The following is a 23,384-nucleotide window of genomic DNA, read 5'->3' as shown; positions in this document are numbered from 1 at the left end:
GCTTCCCCTGGAGCTGACTCCCTGAATTTGGGAGTCTGTGAGAAAATAAATTTGTTTGTTAAAACCATCCACTTGTGGTATTTCTGTTATAGCAGCACTAGATGACTAAGACAGGGTACTATGGACCTAAAGCCCAGACCTCTGAAAATGGGACCCTGGTCAGTTGATGTGGTGTTTTCGGGGTGCACGTGACTCGTTCTGTAAGGGTTGGAACAACAGTAAACTGGATCCATCTTCTGCTCAGGAAGGGAACTGCCACTTCCAGGGCGAAGAAGCATCCTGGAGTGATGATTATAGGCACACGAAGCAGTAGAAAGCTGCCAGGGAGCATACCAGAAGTATCAAGATCCTTTTTTTTCTCTAGCCCTTTGTTCTTCCTGTAGTGCTCCCTTGGTGCAGCCTAACAAGCTGGCAAAAGAGAAACATGGTTTGCAAAGTCCCAGCCCCAGCCTCACAAAGCAGAGTCTAAAAGGGTGGTTTGGAGAAGAAGGGCAATAGCTTAATAACTCTTATCAACTCCAACTTAATACATAGCACACTCTCTTACTTTGTTCCATGATTTGTAGTGTTGAAATCATGACATGCAATTCCATAGCCTTCAACCATTACATGTCTGGCATAATTTCCAAATAAATATGATTTTTGAATAATAATACAAACTAATATTTATATTTTATATTTATACCAAGTGCTATTGTAAGTGCTTTACATGCATGAACTGATTTAATCCTTCAAACAATGTGTAGGTAGATGCTATTATTTTCCCAATTTTACCATACAGAAAATTAAGGCACAGAGAGGCCGAGTAACTAATCTCAGGCTACATAACTAGAAAGGTGTCAAGCTGGGATTCAAACCCAGGCATTCTAGCTCTACAGTCTATCCTCTTAGCCACTATTCGTGTGTCTCTTTAATAAGGCTACTAGTAAACATATTCTTAATGCTAACTATTCTATAAGTATTATAGGTATTTGTAGGGCTGTCCTGTGTGACTATTAATAGCCACTTTACCTAACTGGCATAGTGTTTAAGTGCTATGGCTGCTTACCCAAAGGATGGCAGTTTGAATCCACCAGGCAGTCCTTGGAAACTCTGTGGGGCAGTTCTACCCTATCCTATAGGGTGGCTATGAGTCAATGACAATGGGTTTGGTTTTGGTTTTTGCCCAATTCAGCCAAAACTCCTAAGGAGGATCATTGACTCAGGAAACCACATCTGACTGAACTGAACACACCGAGAATGAAGAGAGTTGGTGTCTCCTTGCACAAGGGTATCTGGATAAAGCTTAAATTTAGTCAATCTAATTATAAACTGTTATCCCCTCTTATGGAAAAGGCAGTAATTGGATACAAGAAAATCCTCTATAAAAGCTTGTCCCTCAGGCAAGGTTTAGCACTGGTCTCAGAAGCCCAATTAAATATGATCGAAACTACATTTTAAAAAAAAAAAAGTTGCTCCTTCAAAAAAAAAAGAATTGAAGGGAAATACTTCACAACATTAATGCAGTTGTCTTTGGATGGTCATAAGGTGGGTAAATTTTTCTTTTTTTAAACTTTTTTTTTAATGTATCTTAATGAGAAAAATATTATTCTAGAAAGAACACTTATTCCCTAAGAGAAAATTGTTATAAAAAACAGAAATGTTAGATAAGCAAAAGTTATACATTACATAATCAGACTTTGTTGTATTTTTCTAGACTGTTTCCAATGTAAGGACACTCTGTGTATTTTTTTTCTTTAAGTATATTGTTAATACTCCTTTATACTTTGCTTTTTTTTTTTTTTCATTTAGCAGTATACTGTGAATATATCGGTATGTATTCATATACATCATATTGCAATTTACAATATATTTATTTGTGCTAACATTAACATTTTAACCATATCTTTCCTGTTAGATGTTTAGGTGGTACCCATTTTTTAATTATTACTATCATCTTTCATTTATAAATGCGTTTTAACCACTTGACTATTTTTCTCTTCAGATGAATTCCAAGAGTGGAATTGCTGGGTCAATGGGTAGCTATTCTGTTAAGTCTTTTAGGGCATATTGACTAATTGACCTAGAAAAGGTGGCTCCAGGTTCCTCTTCCTCCACTAGTATGTTACAGTGCCTCCTTCCTCAGGGACATGCTATGCCATTATCATTAGTGTCAATAGGATGAGTTAAACAAAGGTCATTCATTGTGTTTTATTTTTTATTTCTTTGGAAACGGCTAAACTTAGGTGCCTTTGTCGTTTGTACTTCTATGAATTGCCTGCTTTAGTCTTTTGTCCATTTTATTTATTGAATCGACTTTTTTTTTTTCTGATTTGTGAGTTTTTTATCTTCTAATGTTTTTAGTGTGTTGCAAAAAAAAAAACTTTTATCAGTTGAATTAATTATACATAAATTCTCATATATGTGTATGGTGTATATTGCATTTTAAAGAAAAGATAAAATACATATCTAAAGGAGTCCTGAGTTTACTAAGTGCCTTTTTTTTAAGCAGAGATAAGAGCATAAAAAACCCTGGCGCAGAAAAGACTCCCTCAGCTTGGCTCTGAAGTTACAGGAAAAGACAGCGCTAAGCTCAGGAGAGATTCTTCCCAGGAAGAGAAGCCAAGATTTCAGTCTGGGCGAGAACTATTCCCTCGGTTACAGGGAAAAAGCTTTGTTTTAACCACAGTTTCTTCATGAAACAAAACTAGAGACAAATATCAAACTCCACAGTATATCCTTCCCAGTTCCTCTCTGCCGGGTCAGGTTTACTCATCCCTTAGATCTCAGCTCAAGCACCACTTCCTCAAGGAAGTTTTCTCTGACCTGGCCTACTAGGTCAAATCCCCTTATTTTATGTTCCCATAAGACAGTGTACTTCTTTGTAGTACTTCTTACTATTGTGATTTTGCAGTTATTTTTGTGATTATTATGTATATCTCTCCCTTGCTAGAATGTATACTCCTTGAGGGCAGAACCTGTCTGGTTTTGTAATTCTATTTCTCTACACTTAGACTGTCACCTAGGAAATGCTTGATAAAGATTTGTTAGTCTGCATTTTTTATTGTAAATTGTAATTAGCCTACATAGCTAGTGAGTTCCGTCCGCCATTCTCCTTGAATACTTTTGATATATTTACGAAGTGCTGATTTAAAGAGCCACTTCCAATATTAACCCACAAACCACTACCCACCAGGGTTTCCCTTCCAATATTATCATATAGAAAACTCTAAACCTGGGAGATGTTATTTACCAGCAAAATGAACATGCTGGTGCCCCAAGTGAGCAAAATATATCTTTCCCCTAGTGTCCTAGGCAAACAAAAAGAGTGACTTTTTACTAAATGCCTCATAACTTTTAAAAAGTCAATTGACTAGGCCCAAAGGGACTTAAAGCTTAAATAAAAAAATTATATATGCCACCCAATACAGTAGCCACTAGCCACATGTCATTATTAAGCAGCTGAAAGGTTATAAGTCCAAATAGAGATATGTGTATATGTAAAATATTTCAAAGACTTAGTATGAAAAAAGGATGAAAAATATATCAATATTTTTATATGTTTAAATGATGATTTTTAGATATATTGAGTTAAGTAAAATGTATTATTAAAATTAATGGAGCCTAGTGGCACAATGGTTAAGTGTGTGGCTGTTAACCAAAAGGTCTGCTATTCAAACCTCCCAGCTGCCCTGTGGGAGAAAGACCCAGTGATCTGCTTCCATGAAGATTCCAGCCTTGGAAACTCTGTGGGGCAGTTCTACTTGGCCCGATAGAGTCACTATGAGTCAGAATTGACTCGACAGCAACTGGTTTGGCTTGGTTTTGGTACTAAAATTAATTCCACTTATTCCCTTTTACTTTTTTAATGTGTCTATTAGAAAATTTACTGTTAATTATGTGACTCCTGCTGCATTTCTGTCAATGCTGCTCTAGATTATAACTCACAGACACACACACACACAAAAAATCACCTAAAGTCAGCTTTATGTCACTTATTATTTAAAAGAAAAGTGAAAACTAGAGATTCTGCAAAAGAGATGGCTGATTGATAAAAATCTGTATTACAACAATCTAAGTATTAAAGCTCACTCAAGTGCCACCCAGCACTTAGTTTTCTTATTTCACCCACAATGTAACAAGTGTACGTCTTCACTTTCTAAGCTCAAGGGAGCAAATTGCAAGAGTTGAGAAAGAAGGGTAACCAACAGGAAGCACATTCATATGGGAGAATTCAAAATCTTAATCCTTCACATCTGGTTAGCTGACAACCTGACAACAAGGAAGGTAATCAAAATACTATGAAAAGGAGATAGAATAACAAATCTCAGATATTGGGGGCCACATAGCACACCTAGCACATGAAAAAGAGCCACACACTCTCAACAGGCTCTGAGGACCTGTATAGTCATTGATGCTAAACACCCCCACCAAACAAAGCAAAACAAAACCCAGGCCCGCTGCCATCAAGAAGATTCTGACTCATCACAACTGTGTGGGACAGAGTCATACTACCCCATAGGGTTTCCAAGGAGTGGCTCGTGGATTTGAACTTCCAGCCAAACATTTGGTTAGCAGCCATAGCTCTTTAACCACGGCACCACCAGGGCTCCGAGTCATTTCTGCTAGGAAAAGTTAGATGATTGATCATAGAGCATAAGCCATTTGAGAAAACATAATAGAAGTGTCGTATCAGGGGAAGAGCTCTATCCAATGTAGTGAAAAGAAAATACTGAATTTTGGTGATTTTGTCTACAAAGTCCAGCTTACGCCCCAAGATAAAGGGGATATAGTAATGGATGGAGAGAGGCAGTAGGGGAAGAGAAGGAAGAGGTTTGTGTTCTATTTAGTCAAGGCATTATTATTATTATCAAAAATTAGTCATCTTCTATTGTGTAACATGAATTTTTAGGACAGATATACATATTAGATAAACAGAATGTTGTGAAATACTACCTTAATATTGATACAAGCTATTTCAACCCACCAATTAATTGGGAAAATAATCTGCCCTGCCTCCCACGTCCAACACTATCTCCCGTGTGCTTTTGTGACAAGATCTTAATGGAGTCTTTGGATTATTGTACACTTTGGCCTAAGCGAGTGAATGACCGTTAGGTCTGTTCACTGACTTCAAATCACATGTTATCAGTGAAACCTTCACTGCTGGGTTTCCTTTCATTGTATCTCCAGGCTGACCATTTCCTGTCAATGTCCTTAGAACGGAGTATATACTGAAAACTGGGGTCAGCCACTATGCTGCTAACTCTTCACTTCTGGCTTTGGAAGATAAAGCAGTCTTTATTTTGTTTTGTTTCAAAATATTATTATTATTTTTTTCTTTTTTTGTAAAACCAACATTAGATTTTTCTCAGTGATTTTCTTATTGTTAAAAATCAGCAAAATTTATTTTAAATCACATATGGCATTTTCCACAGATTTAAAGAAAAATTAAAATGATTTAATTTCTTATTTTGCATGTTAGGCTCCATTCAAGAATTTGAATGCTCTGTCCAACCCATAGCCTTGGAGACTATACAGAGAAGTAGCAACTAAAATTGGAATGTGACCCTTGTAAGGGGGCTCATGAAAGCCTAGCAAATAATGTGTGATGACTAGCTCCTGGAAAACAACTAAAATATTTTTTTAAAAGTCCAAAGAGTATACATTGAACCATAATGCAATATATTCAAGATCTCCGCCTACAAATTTGTGTTCACAAACTTGTGGGTTTTGTTTGTTTATTTGACAATAAATTTCACAGCTTTCTTTTTCTTCATGTTTTCATCTTGGAAGATATAATTGTGTTATTACTTTGACCATGTTGAGATACAACGAGCGTGTCAATATCTAAAAGCAGGTAAGCAAAACCTCAAGCATCAATATTAAGCTGGGAAGATTTTAACTGTCGCAGGTGGCTAGAGGACAGTTAGCACAGCTGCTTGGAAGTGTGACAGTCATCCTCACCCTTTGGATTTCTCACATTATTATTAGACTGGCTAATGACCAAGGTGTGAGGGATTAGGGTTCCAAGCTCTCAGTAATTAGCAGCCTACAGCCTGTTTTGATTGGAATGACAGAAGGCGGTGGGAGCCTCTTACATGTGGAGGGAAATGGGATGGACAAGTAGAGAGTACCTGCTTATTTCTGAAAAGGTTTATTACTGTGGTGTTGTCATTGCAACCATTTAAGTGAACTCCTTGCCTTTCAGCTCCAGGCCAGGTTTCTTGCTCTGGGAGGTGAGAGCTATCTTCAAGAGCAATGAAATCAACTGATAGCTGTGTACAGTGAAAAAAAAAAAAAAATCACTTGAATCAGGAGGCAAAATTATTCAATCATTTTATGCCATCAGGTGGTGAAGGTTGTCCTTAGCCAACAACTCCAAAGTGATTTTTTGGCAATAGACAAAATCAGGGCTGGGTTCATGCACAGGTAGATTGGCATAATTTTGACAAGTGCTAAAAAGGGCTTGAGAGAGGGCCTGGGCAGGGGTTTCTGAGCAGGTCCAACCCCAAGAAACCGTGTACTACAAAAAGGGGAGAGAAGAGGGTAAGTGACAGAAAATGGAGTCCTGAGGGAAATATGCCCTACTTTTGGTTTTAGTTCAGAATAAGCCCCTGAGCAAGATGGAGGTAAGGGAGAAAAATATATAGGTTGCACAGTTGTTTTCAATTTTTTAAAAAAAAATTCATTGTAAAAAATATAAAGAAGACAACATTTTCCAATTCAAAGTTTTTTTATGTGTGCAGTTAAATAAGAAGAATTGCATAAATCATGTACAACCATCACTGATATCCTTTGCCAAATTTCCGTCCCCATAAATAAAAACTCAGTGCTATCTAAGCAATCGTTTCCCCTTTTCACTGTCTCTCCCACTCCTGGTAATCACTATTAACTCTATACCTTTGCCTATTCTAGGCATTTCCAAAAAAATTTTTTTTAATATGATTATTTTGCCTTTTGGTATATTCACTGATTTTTGGTTGGTTAATGTTTTAAACTGAGCCAGTTCTGGTTTTTTTTTTTTCCCCTTCTCACTGAATGAAATACCAGTTCAACCATTTTTTTGTTCCAAATGGAAATGTTTAATTCTTTTGTAATTATCCACATTAGTGTGTTTTTTTTTTTTTTTTTCACATTACTGGGTCTCTGCCTCTGTGTTCATTGCACTCCAGGGACAGATGGCAGAGGAAGACACCACCTGTCTGACAAAAGACACTACCTGGTTGGTTCTCTGAATGTCATGCTGAAAAGCAGTAGCTGTCGCTGAGGAAGTATTGATCGTTATATAAGTGTATATTCAAGTGCTTGGTTGTCTTCACTTTTGCTGTTAATTATATACTGCCTTGTAATTTTAAATTTAACATATGAATCTCTGCAAACTGTTAACTCCTGGAGGACAGAGACGATGTCATACTTTCTTTATAGTCTCCAAAGAACAAGAAACTCAAGAGAAATTAAACAAATATTTGACAAATTGCATCCAATATTAGACAATAATTTTCATGAGGGCAGGTGTTTTGACCATTGTATTCACTATTATATCCCTAATGCTTAACACAGTTCCTGACACATGGTTTCCTTCATAAATATCTATTTAATGGATGAATAAATGAATTTTAAAAAATTAGAAATTGCTTTGTCCATTGAGGTAAAAGTGACAGAGAAGGGAAAGAAGAGTGGAGGGGAAAAAAGCTCCTTTTTTTCGGATGATAGTACTGCCAAGGACGACGACATGAAGACCATCTTTTCACATGGGGCTTCCTCTAGCCCACTGACTGAGGCTCAAAAATAACCTAGCTGTGCTTCTAAATCTTCAGAGACAGGCTAAATGCCACCACCCCGTTCCCAATTCTCAACTCCCTCATCATTCTGGTTAAGAGAACCAGCTTACATTTTCTGGCCAAGTAATATCATCATCTGTGAAATTCACAGCATACTGTTTTGGTCATTTTATGTTTTGCACTTGGAGAAAGAAAAATCCTTGAGTGTACAACGTTTTGGCAGGCCAGTACAGGTCATGACTGTATGAGCACCTAGATTTATGTACAAGGCACACAGGTTTCATCCAAAATTTGTTAATTCTACTATTTCAACAAGTATTCCATTATATTCTGCTTTCAAATACATTAGCTTAAAGATCCCTCAAAATTAGTACTCATGTCTTAGGTATTTTTTATCTCCTGCTTGACACACGGCAGGTGTACAATAGTATTTGTTAACTGTGTGAATGAATGAATGAGGGAATGTGTTTGTTTTATCTTACCAATACCACATTTTCCTTTTCTCCTTGAGAGGAGTTGCTATTTTTCCGAATATATCCATTTCTCCTCTGATTCATGTTCATGTCCTGTATTTTAGGGCTTCATGCTGGGAAACCCTAATTTCCTGTGTCATAAGGTTGATTTGACCACTCAGGATCTTTGTAACCTTAGTTTGTTACAGCAAGTTCCCAGCATTCTGATTCACGGTGGCCTCGTTAAAGCCAGAACAAAAGATAAAGAAAGTACATTTTACATTCCTTCTGTGGATTTCCCCCCCTGCCCCCCGCTCCCCCCAGTTTTCCCTCTGCCCACCAAGTTGAAATCAGTACTGGAGCTAGAAATTTGTTTAAAAAAAAAAAAAAGAAGAAGGCAGGTGACTTGTTGAATGGTTATATAAAATTATAAAATTGGCTTTACCTGGAGATAAAAATGAAAAATATAGTTAGGAATCCATTTAGGAAATGAAAATAATATTGATTTTTTAAAATAAGAAATGCTTCTAATCTTCGAGTTTACAACTTGGATCTCCTATTACCACAGTTATTTTCCATTACCAGAAAAGATATTTTAAATGTTTCCTTCAAAAGTTTTTACTGTTTTTTCCATTACAATAGGCCAACAAGATCTTCTCCTCATGTTTAGCGGCAATTAAAACCAATTAAGTTAATTGATTTGGGAAGTTCTTAAAAAAGTACTACAGTCACACATTGCTTGCAGTCACAATACGTTCTATGAAATAGGACGTTATGTGATTTGGAAGTGAGGGACAGCATTCCCTGATTTTCCACCTTCGTTTTGCTTAGTAACCTTTTGTTTCACTTCCCCAAATCCATACTCCTTTGCCTCTTCCTGCTGCAAATTTCTCAATGGAAATTTCAAATCTTCACTCTCCTGAAATGCTCCATTTTCTACTCTTTTCCACTTCTTGGAGTAAATAGAAGCAGAAGCCACTAAAAGCAACCATTGCATAAATTTTCTCTAGTTACAGTGAAAGATGAAATTCCTCCTGCCTTAGGCGAGTTTCTTCATCTGTACTCTAAATCCCAACTCCTCTTCTCTTCTCAGGAGTGATTTACACTATGAAGGACAGACCAGAAAATAGCAAATGCCAAGATATGCATGGGCACTCTGTCAGGAAATGTAACAGACGTCTTTTTTTCATATTGCTTGACCTTTCAGCAGCATTTGAAAGTGCTTAATCTGAAAAAATACCATGAATTTCCACCTCTCATTCTGACTTCTCAGACTTTTATGTGTTTGACTACCTCTATTTACTCTGGTATGAGACAATGGACTTACGTGTGGTCAGATATTGACCCAACGGGCGTTATGCGGTGCATGACTGTATTACTGGATTTTCTGTTTCTAATACAATACCTTCTAAGACTACATCCTACGAAATACTTGGAATTTATTTTCAGAATTTTATTTTATTTTTCATCCTAAGCTATGAATCGGGCTTCCTAAAATAGTCTGTGAATACACTGTTTTGTTTCCCAGTTATTAAAAGAAAAAAAAAGTTGCCCTTGAGTTGACTCCAGCTATGGCACCTCGTGTATGACTCAGTAGAACTGTTCTTCATAGGGTTTTCAATGGCTGATTTTCTTTGGAAATAGATCACCAGGTCTTTCTTCCCAGGTGCCTCTGTATAAACTCAAATGGCAAATCTTTTTGCTAGCAGTCACCACGCTTAAGCATTTGCTCCACAACAGAGATGCCCCAGTTATAACAAAACGAGATAAAATAACTTTGAGAATGCTCATGGAATTATAAGTAAAACTTGACCTTGGACACATCCCTCTGATTATCCCACCTGTTTCGTCCCAACCCTCTAGGCCTATCTTGAACCAAAGGTCCTTATACTCTGAGCTAGTTATTCAAGAGCCTAGAAAAGATGTTGTCTGGTAACTTAAATTGTATATCACACTTAGTAATATGTTTTATCACAAGATTTTATAAACTGAAAATTCTTGAGACCCCAGAAGAAATGAGGTGTCGTCATAGGATTTCTTAGGAAAATGTTTTACAGTTTCCTACAAAAAAAAGAAAATTTTTTAATTTTTTTACTATGGCCACCTGCTCCACTCAGGCCTGTTAATAGACACTTTAGAAAGTACTGGAGAGGTATCAGGGCTGGGTAGATAAGACACAGTATACGAGGGATCAGATAAAAAGATACTTTCCCTGCCATTTCTGCAAAAGTTACCAAAAAAAAAAAAAAAAATTTGCTCACAAATTGTCAGGAAATGCCTTAGGATTCTTCAGCGGGTACTTTTGTACAGAAGTAGGGTGGGTGGGTTATAAAAGAAGAATGAGAAAGGGGTCTGATGGTAAATGTCTGTGATGGTTAAGGTTATGTTTCAACTTGGCTAGGCCATGATTCGCAGTGGTTTGGCAGATATTATACAATCATCCTCCATTTTGTGATCTGATACAAGGGATGCGGCCTGTATCCAATATAAATATATGGATGTTCTGGCAAAGCTCATTCTCTCTTTCCATCTGGCATCCGACTCATTGTCCTCTGACCCCCAGTTCTTGGGACATGAATCAGCAGCCTGCCATCTGAACTGTCGATTTTAGGTTCCTGAGCCCCTGCAACCACATGAGTCAGGAGAAGCCTCCAGCCTGAAGTCTGACCCACAGATTTTGGGACTTGCCAGTATCCATAACTGTGTGAGACGTTTTCTTGAAATAAATCTCTCTCTACATATATTTATATACATATATACGCTTCACTGGTTTTCTTCTTCAGAGAACTCAGCCTAAGACAATGTCCATCTACAAAAAGAACAAGTCAACTTCCAGACTCTAGAAAAAGAACCAATTTTCGTATGAAGGAAAGATGCAATATGCCAAGTGTCCCTGAGCACTGTACAAGTCATTTTTAAGATTTATTGACTCAAGAGTTGAAGAATCAACTCTCAAACTAAATGTCATAAACCTTTAAGCAGCAAGTCTTCAATTTTTCTACTTGAAAAGCTAAAATTACCTTTAAAACATGCCTTTTAAATAATTTTTACCATATTATTTTAAAAGGTAAGTTTCCTAGAATATTTTGTATATTTGTTTTACAATTACCTTTATAATTTGTGTGTTTCTGTTTGGGTGTGAATTTTGTAATTTTTTTTTTGTAGATACTTTTTATGTTTGCATTTTCTTCAAGTTCTTCAAGCTCTTCTTGTTCTTTCAAGTTCTTCTTGAAAGTTCTTCAAGCTGTAATATATATAATTAAAAATAAAAGTGTTCATAAAGATGATACAGTTTGCAGGCAACTTAACTTTAAAATACCTAATCTTTGGAACTCTGCTTTGCAATGTGGAAAACTAATGACACCTGATTTACACACGAAAATCCAAAAAAAGCGAAACAAAGACTCACCTCTATTTTCCTTCTGTCAGTTTTAAAGTCTGCTTTTTGATCCTTTTAAGCAGCTCTTATAACTTTTTTTTTATAACTATTATTTTTTATCTATTTATGCAATATTTGATATGTCCAAAAATTTTGTGTGACATAGATTTAATTAACAAGGCATCATAAGAAAACAAATGACCATGTACCCAACACCCATATGCTCCTGTTCCATTCCATTCCCTTACCCCAAACTCTAGGCATAACCACTATTCTAAACCTTGTGTTTGCCATCTATTACCCCTTTCCCTTTTTTAGTTTTATTACATATGTTGTTAGCTGCCTTCCAGTCTTATTTTAACTCATGGTGACCTCAAGTAACAGTAGAATTTACCCATAGGATTTTCTAGTCTGTAATCTTTGCAGGGGAAACCCTGGTGGTGCAGTGGTTTGCTACGGCTGCTAACCAAAAGGTCGGCAGTTCGAATCCACCAGGCGCTCCTTGGAAACTCAATGGGGCAGTTTTTTTTTTAATCTTTACAGGGGAAACCCTGGTGGCGCAGTGGTTAAATGCTACTCCTTGGAAACTCAATGGGGCAGTTCTACTCTGTCCTACAGGGTTGCTATGAGTCGGAATCGACTCGACGGCACTGGGTTTGGTTTTTGGTTTTAATCTTTACAGGAAGAGATCACCAGTTCTTTCTGGTGGGTGGGTTTGAACCAACAATCTTTTTCAGTTGAGCACTTAACTGCTGCACCACCAGTGTATGCAGTCATAATTATCATATTGTTAATTTTTTTGTCTTTTTAAGAATGTTATGATACAGTCTTCTGTTTTTTTTTTTTGTCCTCCACATATCTGTGTCATCTTAGTTGCAAGGAACTAATTTGCAGTGTATTGTTGTATGAAAAAAAAAAAAAAAAAACTAGTGTTGTATGAGTATACCACAATTCATTTACCCATCTTCTGGTGACGGACATTTGGTATGGCCCAAGTTTTTGCTACCGTGAACTGATGATACAAACATTGTCATACTTCTCCTGGTGTCCACATATAAGACATATTCTGAAGTAAGTACCTAGGAGAATCACTGAATTTTTGTGTATGAACATCTTCCATTTTAGTAGGAAATGGCAATGATTTTTCCTCAATCTGTTACTGACACACCCTCACCAATACTTGGTATTATTTGACTTCTTAATTTTTGATAATCTAAGGAAATAGTGTCGCTTTGAGTCACAATCGACTCGATGGCACTGGGTTTTTTTTTAAAGGAATAAAATAGAATCTCATTATGCTCTTCAATTTTTCTGGTTATTCATAAGGCCAAATACCTTTTTATGTATTTATTCACTGTTCCTGTTTCCTCTTCTGAAAACTGTTCATAATTTCTTCCTATCTTTTTCCATATGTCTTTTACAAATTTTTTTGAATTCCTTATGTAGTCTGCATACTAACTGTTTACTGGTTGTGCGTTACAACTAACCTTTTAAATCATGGCTTTTTTTTTTTTTTTAATATATTTGTGGTGTCTTCCAATAGGTAGATGTCCTTCATGTAATTTTTCACTTTTATTTATTTTTTTTGTAGCAGCATTTTTTATATCTTCTTTCAAAAAATTCTTCACTTCTCTAAGAAGATAAGATTTCCCCATTAGGATGTTTCTCATTTTTCATTCCTTAAAAATTTGAAGTTTTACAATTAAATCCTTAATCTATTTGGAAATTATTCTCTTGTATGTTATGAGTTTGAGATCCACTTTTATAGTTCCACATGGATACCCACTTGTCCTAGCACTATTTTTTAGTATCCTCCCTTTCCACAGTGATTAACATACTCCATCTGTCATATTAAAAATGGATCTGATTCTTGATTCTCTATTGGTTTACCGGTCCATTTAACTGTTTTTATGCCATACCACGCTTTCCAAATTAGAATAGCAATTTGTTAGGCAGCAATAGATAAATAAATATAGACATATATTGAGATAGAAAGAGAGATAGATAATACAATCTTACTGCATTCCTTTATTTCCACTTTCCCATGCTCTCATATTAGGGGTAAATAACATACAGTTTAATTTTTAATCCAAATATAATAATCTGTCTTTTACTGGGGGAACTTCATTGGTTTGTTGCCATTTCTGATATATTTTGACTTATTTCTACTATCCTATTTTTTTTAATTGCCCCACTTTTTTATGCTTTTTTTTTTTAACCTTTTAATTAATTGATTTCTTTCTTATCTCACTTTTTCCTCTACGATGTTGGCATTTATATTATATTAATTTTCATTCAGTGGCTATTCTAGAAATTTTTGCCATCCATTTTAATTTCTAATATCTAAAGATAGGTAAAGCCCCACCTAAGTATTAATAAGCGTTAGAATACAGTAACAATGATTATTCTCACTTCTGACTTACTTTCTATTTTTGCCTAGTGTTTTAGACCTGTGCTTTTTATACAACTAACAACTAGACGCTATTCTTATTTTACAAGAGACAGTATTTTTTAGATTAATGTTTCTTTTTTTATTTTGTCACTATTTTTTACTTCTCAGATTATTCTTTGTGATTATTTTCCTTCTTGCCGAAGTACATCTTTCAAATGTTCCCTAAATAATAAGAATTAGTGGTAAACTCTGTTTTTGTAGGATAAAAAAAGTTGTTTGGTTACAGTTACATTAGCTCAGCACTTGAAGTTGAGCTTTCCCATGTTAATCAAATTTTATTAGTCCTCATTAGGTGATAAGTCTTTTTTCTTTTTTGATGCTTTTAAGTGTTTTTCTTTGATTTTGGTGTTCTGCAATTTTACCAAAACACACCTAAATATGTTTTCTTTTTATTTATAATTCTAGGGATTTTCAAATTCAGAATTCTCATTTACTTTGCAAAATGTTCCACTGCTATCTATTTACATATTTCCTCCCCTCCATTATCTCTATTTTGTCCTTCTTGGCTTCCAACAACACATATCTTGAAGCTTCTTATTCTATCCTCTACATATCTTAACTTCTTTTATTATATTTCCTATTTTCTTTTTGTTCCTCTGTGCTGTTGTTTTTGTTGATAGGTGTCATCAAGTCAGTTCCGACTCATAATGAACCCATACACAACAGAAAGAGGTACTCCCTGGTCCTGCACCATTCTCACAATTATTGCTATGTTTGAGCCTGTTGTTGAAGCCACTGTGTCTATCTATCTTGTTGAGGGTCTTCAGGTTTTTTATGTGACTGTCTACTTTACCGAGCATGATGTCCTTCTCCAGGGAGTGGTCCAAAGTACATCAGATGAAGTCTCGCCATTCTTCCTTCAAGAAAGCATTCTGGCTGTACTTTTTCCAAGACACATTTATTTGTTCTTCTGGCAGTCCATAGTATATTCAAAATTCTTCACCAGCACCATAATTCAAAGGCATTAACTCTTCTTCAGCCTTTCTTATCTCATTGTCCAGCTTTCACGTGCATATAAGGTGGTTGAAAATACAATAACTTGGGTCAGGCCCACCTCAGACCTCAAGGTAATGCCTCTTTTCAACATTTTAAAGAGGTCTTTTGCAGCATATTTGCCCCATTTGATTTCTTGACTACCATTTCCATGGGCATTGATTATGGACCCAAGTAAAATAAAATCCTTAACAACTTCAATATTTTCTCCATTTATCATGATGTTGGTTATTGGTCCAATTGTGAGGATTTTTGTTTTCTTCTAGTCGAAGTGTAATCCATACTGAAGGCTATAGCCTTCGATCTTCATGAGTAAATGCTTGAAATCCTCTTTACTTTCAGCAAAGTTATGCCATCTGCATATCACAGGTTGTTAATGAGTCTTTCTTCAATCCTGATGCTGCATTCTTCTTCATATAGTCCAGCTTTTCAGATTATTTGCTCAGTATACAAATTTTCTTTTTTATACAAATTGAGTAAGTATGGTAAAAGATAAAACCCTGCACACGCCGTTCCTGACTTTAAATCATGCAGTATCTCCTTGTTCTGTTTGAACAACTGCTTTTTGGTCTATGTATAGGAGCCACACGAGCACAGTTAAATGTTCTGGAATTCCCATTCTTCTCAATGTTATTCATAATTTATTATGATCCACACAGTCGAATGCCTTTCCATAGTCAATAAAACACAGGTAAACATTTTTCTGGTGTTCTCTTCTTTCTGACATAATCCATCTGACATCAGCAATGATATCCCTCCTTCCACGTCCTCTTCTGAATCTGGCTTGAATTTCTGGAAGTTCTCTATTGGTATATTGTTGCAAACTTTTTTGAATATCTTCAGCAAAATTTTACTTGAGTGTGATGTTAATGACATTGTTTGATAATTTTGACGTTCTGTTGGATCGCCTTTCTTTGGAATGGGCACAAATACGAATCTTTTCCAGTCAGTTGGCCAGGGAGCTGTCTTCTAAATTTCCTGGCATAGATGAGTGAGCACTTCCAGCATTGCATCCGTTTGTTGAAACATCTCAGTTGATATTCTGTCAATTCCTGGAGCCTTGTTTTTCACCAGTGCTATCAGTGAAGCTTGGACTTCATCCTTCATAATCATCGGTTCTTGCTACCTTCTGAAATGGTTGAATGTCTACCAATTCTTTTGGTCCAGTGACTCTGTGTATTCCTTCCATCTTCTCTGATGATTCTACAATTTTTTATTCAGTTTTTTCTACTTGAGAAATGCCAAGTGTGTTCTTCCCTTTTGTTTTTCTAACTCCAGGTCTTTGCACATTTTATTATAATATTTTACTTTGAAATCTTCTTTTTGCTCTTTCACATCATCATTTCTTCCATTTGCTTTGGCTGCTCTATATTCAAGAGCAAGTTTCAGACTCCCTTCTGACATCCATTTTGGTCTTTTTAATGACCTCTTGCTTCTTCATGTATGGTGTCTTCAATGTCATCTCACAACTCCTCTGGTTTTCGATCATTAGTGTTCAATCCATCAAATCTACTGAGATGGCTCTCGTGGACTTGTTTTAATTTTCTTCAGCTTCAACTTGAACTTCCATAACAGCAATTGATAGTCTGTTCCACAGTCAGCCCCTGGCCTTGTTCTGATGGATGATATTGAGCTTCTCCATTGCCTCTTTCCACAGATGTGGAAATTTGAGTCAATTTGAGTCCTGCGTATTCCTTCTGGCAAGCTCCAAGTGTACAGTTGCCGTTTATGTTGCTGAAAAAAAGGTATTTCCAATGAATAAGCCATTGGTTTTGCAGAAATCTATCATGTAATCTTTAGCATCATTTCTATTACCGAGCCCATGTTTTCCAATTACTGATCCTTTTTTTGTTTCCAGCTTTTGCATTCTAATCACCAGTAACTATCGATACTACTTGATAGCATGTTTGATCAATTTCAGACTGCAGAATTGATAGCATGTTTGATCAATTTCAGACTGCAGAAGCTGGTAAAAATCTTCAAATTCTTCATTTTTGGCATTATTAATCGATGCGTAAATTTGAATAATAGTGTATTAACTGATATTTCTTCCAGGCATATGGATATTATTCTATCCCTGATAAAATTGTACTTCAGGATAGATCTTGAAATGGCCTTTTTACAATGAATGTGATGTCATTCCTCTTGAATTTGTCATTCCTGGCATAGTAGACCATATGATTCACCATATGCTTCCAATTACACGTAACTTGGAGCTTCTCATTCTATTTTCCACATATCTTAACTTCTTTTATTATATTTCTATTTCTTTTTATACTACTGTGCTATATCCTGGGTATTTTATCAGATACATATTCCATTCACCAATTATTTGCTCAGCTATGTCTAAAAAGCAATTCAACTCATTTATGGATAATTTTTTTTATTTCAAAAATTGTATTTTTCATTTCAAAAATTAAATGAAATTGTAACCTTGTCATTTTAAAAGTATTTCTAACAACTGGAGCTCTGGTGGCGCAGTGGTTAAAGCACTGGCTGTTTGAAACCACCAGAGGCTCCACAGGAGAAAGATGTGATCGTCTGCTTCCATAAACACTTACAGCCTTGGAAAACTTATGGGACAATTCTACTCTGTCCTATAGGGTCGCTACAAGTTGACATCAACTCGATGGCTGTGGATTTGGTTTGGTTTAGTTCTGACCATTACTGATGATGGTGTAGTGCTTACTCATATTTATGGTAATGTTTTATTTTCTTAAGTGTTTGTGATATAGGTTGTAGTAGACAGAATAATGAACCACAAGGATGTTCACATCCTTATCCCTGGAAACTGTGAATATATTAGGGTACACAACAAAGGGGAATTAAGGTTGCAGGCAGAATTAAATTCAATAATCAGTAGATAGGGAGAGTATCATGGATTATCCAATTAGGCCCAAAGAAATCATAACAAAAAACCAAACCTCTTGCCCCATAGTTGATTTCAACTCATGGTGACCCCAAGTGTAGCAAAGTAGAACTGCACTCCTTAGGGTTTTCAAAACTGACCTTTTGGAAGCATATTGCCAGACATTTCTTCCACAACACCTCTGAGCGAGTTTGAATAGCCAAAGTTTCAGTTAGTAGTTGGGCACTTAACCGCTTGTGCTAAAGTGGAAATTGGAAGCAGAAGGAGCAGGTCAGACAAAGAGATACGTCAATGGAAGTGGGATCAGAGAGATACAGTATTTCTGGCTTTGAAGATGAAGGAAGGTGATCGTGATCCAAGGAATGCGGGTGGCCTCTAGAAACTGGAAAAAGCAAGGAAATAGATTCACCTTTAGAGACTCCATAAAGGAACGCAACCCTGTAGACACCTTGAATTTTGGGACCCCTGGCCCCCAGAACTGCAAGATAACACATCTGTGTTGTTTCAAGTCCCTGAAGTTTGTGGTAATTTTTTACAGCAGTAATAGAAAATTAATATATAACAGTTTACCAGTTGCTGTCAACTTGATTCCAACTCAGGATAACCCCAAATGTGTCAGAATAGAACCGTCCTCCGTAGGGTTTTCAATGTTCGTTTTTTCAGAAGTAGATTCCCAGGTTTTTCTTCCAGAGCACTTCTGGGTGAACTTGAACCTCATCTTTTCAGGCAACAACCTGGCACATTAACCCCTTGCACCAATAGCTAATACAGTTTCTGTATCTGGCTATTTTGATATCTGAAGTCCTTAAGGGTCAAAGTCCATTGTTTTCTAAATCTCCTGGATGGCTTATTTCTTATTTCTTTCTATGCTCGGTGATACTTTTATTCTGAATTTAGATTCTTTTAATTTTAATTTGTAGGCTTATGTAAACTGGGAATGTTTTCCTCTGAAGGAAATTCTCTTCTGCCTCTATCAAGGATCTGAGGACAATAAAAACCTGGAAATTAATCTAAGTCCCTGGATAATTCATTTTTATATGCAAATAGTTACCAAATGGTTTTTTAAAAAAAAATTTTAAATAACGTACATATACGCCATGTGGAAAACGAAAATTTTATTCTTCAACTTCCTTCTCTAGATTTTACATTGCAATGGCCAGAGGTTAAAAATAATAAAAATAAAAGTTTTTTATCTTCAATCTGAAATGTTCATGGAAATGAGATTCTGTATTCCAGTCTTTGTCTGTAACACGTTTATATATGCAATGAGAAAGCTTAAGTGAAGTGAAAAATTAAAAAATTTTGATTCCATATGTAAATGAGGAAGATTGGGTAGGCTTAAATTTTTTTTCTAGTGAGGGATTAATTTTGCAGAACTTTGTTGTTGTCTTAATTTCCAAGTGCTGCTGTAACAGAAGTACCACAAGTGGGTGGCTTTAACAAATTTATTTTCTCACAGTTTAAACCCAACCCACTGCCGTTTAGGAGACTAGAAGTCCAAATTCAGAGCGACGGCTCTAGGGGAAGTCTCTCTCTCTTTCTGTCCACCTGGGGAAAAATCCTTGTCTCATTTTCTCTAGCATTCTTGGAGTTCCTCAGTTCCTTGGAGGTCTACACGGCCTCTATCTTTCCCCCGTTTGTGTTTCCTCACCCTTGTGTCTAATCTGCTCTTTTTATATCTCAAATGTGATTAGCTTTAAGACACACCCCCACTGATATGGCCTTATTAACATAAGAAAGAAATCCTATTCCAAATGGGATTGCATCCATAGGTATAGAAATTAGAATTCCAACTCATATTTTTGGGGGACATAACTCAATCCACACGAGCTGTCTAACTTAGAAATATTTGCCTAGTCACTTTTCACTGATTGTTCTCATTTGTACCTCCTTGAGCTCTAGAGGATTGAAAGCAAACCTGTGAAACTCAGTTCAAATCAATGAATTTTGCCATCTGTCCAAAACTTGAAGGAGAGGCTTAAGGACTTGAAAGCCAGTGCTGGAAAACAGATTTCATATTATCTGTGGTTTTCACCAATCTAAGTTCTTCATACATCTTTCTTCACAAAGAATGTCAGGTCGTTTGTATTGCACATCAGTTGATTATATGACTAATCCTTCGATGTAGCTCTACTTAATTGCCCTTTTGGAAACACAGTAAATGACACTATGCTTTATTCTTTCTTTTTTTACAGGGGACTGGGACAGAGGGCAGCAAGAACTTGAGTTTCAAGGAGAATCTTCGCTAGTGTTCAACAAACAAGTGAATCCTGCGACTTCACCCAGTTGAGCACAGCAAATTTTCCTGCTTTTGACTCCAATCCATGAGCAGCAGGAATACCCTCTTTCATCGCATAACATTCGACTTTTTAAAATATATTTATCTCAAAGACCATGGCTCACCTGTATATTTTGAGTTAACGTCATTACTGGTTGAATAATACCTTTCAACAGATTTATGAAAAAATGAGAAAATTTTCAGGGAGGAGTATTATCCTAGTTTAAGGTTTAGTTTAAAGTTGTGGGTAGCATTTACTCTGAAATATTCTTCCTCAGTCTAAAAGGCAGTGATTCTCAGATTCTCGTAAATAAAATTCTTTAGGTTATGAATTGTTGCAGACACAAATTGTGCACATGCCTGGGAATTAATTTGCAAGTCTACGAGCTGGAATTTATTTATTTTAAAGTAACTGAATTTACAATATAAAATTAAATCCCCCGGCCCATTCTTTTTCATTTTAAGGTTTAAATTAAAAATTTGACTTGCCCCCTGTTGTATTAGTTACAGCATGTGTGAGCATGACAGAGACCTTTCAGCAACCGAGCAAAAGTCATATATAGATTTGTGCCGTGCATACATGTGTGAATGTCAGAGAGAACTATATTTTAGAAATCCCATGATGATTTTGACTCCTTGGTTGAGTCTGAGCTTACTCTTGCATCTCTACCTGCCTTGTATCAGTCAGAATGTCTTTTTCTATGAGTATCCTAAAGCCCCGCTTGAACTCTGTAAACAATAAGAAAATGCCGACTTATATAATGCCAAGAGGTCGGGCAGATTTTCAAGCAGGACAGTTGATTCAGTGCTCACCAAGGTCATCCAGGATCCAGGGTCTTTCCACACCTCATGTCTGACAATCCTCACCTTTAGCTTCCTCCTAAAGGGCTGGGAAGATGGCTACAGCTGTTCCAGGTGTCACTTCTGGACATGAAAATGTCAGGAGGAAGAGAGGAATGGCTTTACATGTGGCTCTCCACTAGGAGAGAGAGAACATGTATTAGAAAGCAGGCATCTATCTCATCTTATTGATGGAGGTGAGCAAAGTGCCCATCTCTGAGTCAGTCACTGCCAGAGATTGAGATTATCCTTAGAAAACACCAGGCCCCCTTGTAGAGCAGAGTGGAACCAGCATTCCCTGATGCACCTGGACAATTCTGGGAGGGGTGACCATCAGAAAAAAAAGGGGGGGAGAGGGGACTGGTAATGGGTAGGTAAACAAGTCTCAACTATGCCACTAAAATACTTATTTCTTTGGATTGCAGATGACTATGTGGAACTCACGTGACTTCTGATTTAAAACTTCTATTGTATATCCTTAACATTTTGAAACGGGGAGTGCTTGAACTGCTGTCTTGCAATAGATTGAAAAGGAATTCTTATGGCTTAAAAAGAGAGTTAATTGGTAACCAGGGAAAACTGCACTGTGAATCAAATCACATGGGGGAGAAAACACCAAAAATAAATCAGTGCTCCTGAGCATTCCTTTCATTGTACATGCAAGCGTTTAGATGGAACCGAAAATAAAAATGGGCCTTATTTTTCTAGAGTATTAATTCTTCAAGAAGAGAGACTAAAACACTCATTTTTAAAGGTGTGGCATTTGTTTTAGTTTATTAACAGGCCTCAAAGTGTGCAGAAGAAAATAGCTTACAAAATGTATCCTAAACTAATGAATAATAGTACAGGGGGTGCGGTGGTTAAGAGCTCAGCTGCTAACCACAAGATCAGTAGTTCGAATCCACCAGGCATTCCTTGGAAACCCTATGGGGCAGTTCTATTCTGCCCTACGGGGTCGCTAAGAGTTGGAATTGACGGCAACAGGTTTGTTTTTTTGTTGTTGTTGTTGTACACAAAAAAAGAAAAAGCACGTATGTCCAGACAATGGAATAATGCACAACCTTTAAAATCACATTTTAAAGAGTACTAAGTGACAGGCAGGAGAACTTATAAGGTAGCATTAATTTAAATGAAGATACAAAGTATACGTACGTTATGGTTCTATCTGAAAACTGATCGGAAGGGTACAGATAGTTCAATTTTCTCTCTATGCCTTGTTGTACTTCTCAAAATTTCAACAGGCTTGATAGGTTGCATTGTGACCAAGTGTTCACAACTCTCCCTGTCAAAGGATTGTATTTTTCGCACTACCCTCTTGGGCTGTGGCTTGCCTTGAAGGGTGGAGAGAAGTGATGTCTGCTATATCGGAGCAGAAGCTTAACCACTTTGAGGCTCTGCCACTGCTCTCTTCCTTCCATGAGTGCAGCATGTCCAGGTCAGTCATTCTGGATCCCCAAATAAGAACACGTGTGGAGGTCACATGTAACATAGATAAGAATTAAGTTTTTGTTGCTAGACGCCATTGACATTTGAGGCTTGTTCATTACCTCAGCGAAACCTAGCAAAAGCTGTATAACATAGAAGTTCATGTGGTTTATGTTTGAATTTAGAAAAATGATCAATAATATAAAATCACACTAGGAAAATATGAATGCTATTTAAAATCATACCATAAGCACTTTCAGGAAGAAAAACACAATTAGTTACACCTCTGGAGCTCAGGGTAGAGTAAGAAGAAAGAGAGCTTGTCCTAAACCTTCCTATTGAGCAGTGTTGGAGCCCTGGTGGGTGCAGCGGTTAAAAGCTTGACTGCTAACTGGAGGGTCAGCTGTTTGAATCCAGCAGCCGCTCCTTGGAAACCCTATGGGGCAGTTCTTCTCTGTCCTATAGGGTTACTATGAGTCCGAATAGACTTGACACCAATGGGTTTGGTTTTTGGTTTATTGTGCAGTGTTTTCCTTTCTATTTTGGATTAGCATCCATTATTCTTCTGGTTCTACTTCTCCTAATGAACGCTTCCACTGTCTGCAACCAACTACAAGTAATCTAGCAAAATACCTCACTTACTGCTTTTTTTTTTTTTTTTTTACTGCTATGGTCACTTCCTCACTTGTCGTCTCTCCCTATCCTCTCCTATTCACTGCAGTCTCTAATCATGAAGGTCCCGAGAATGCCCTAACTGTAAACTCTCAGGAAACCCTGGTGGTGTAGTCGTTAAGTGCTATGGCTGCTAACCAAAAGGTTGGAAGTTTGAGTCCACCAGGCACTCCTTGGAAACTCTATGGGGCAGTTCTACTCTGTCCTATAGGGTCGCCATGAGTCAGAATCGACTGGACAGCAATGGGTTTGGTTTTTGGT

The sequence above is a fragment of the Loxodonta africana genome, chromosome 21 (genome assembly GCF_030014295.1).
Source record: "Loxodonta africana isolate mLoxAfr1 chromosome 21, mLoxAfr1.hap2, whole genome shotgun sequence".
Classification (NCBI taxonomy): domain Eukaryota; kingdom Metazoa; phylum Chordata; class Mammalia; order Proboscidea; family Elephantidae; genus Loxodonta; species Loxodonta africana.
Note: the sequence above shows the minus strand (reverse complement) of the source record.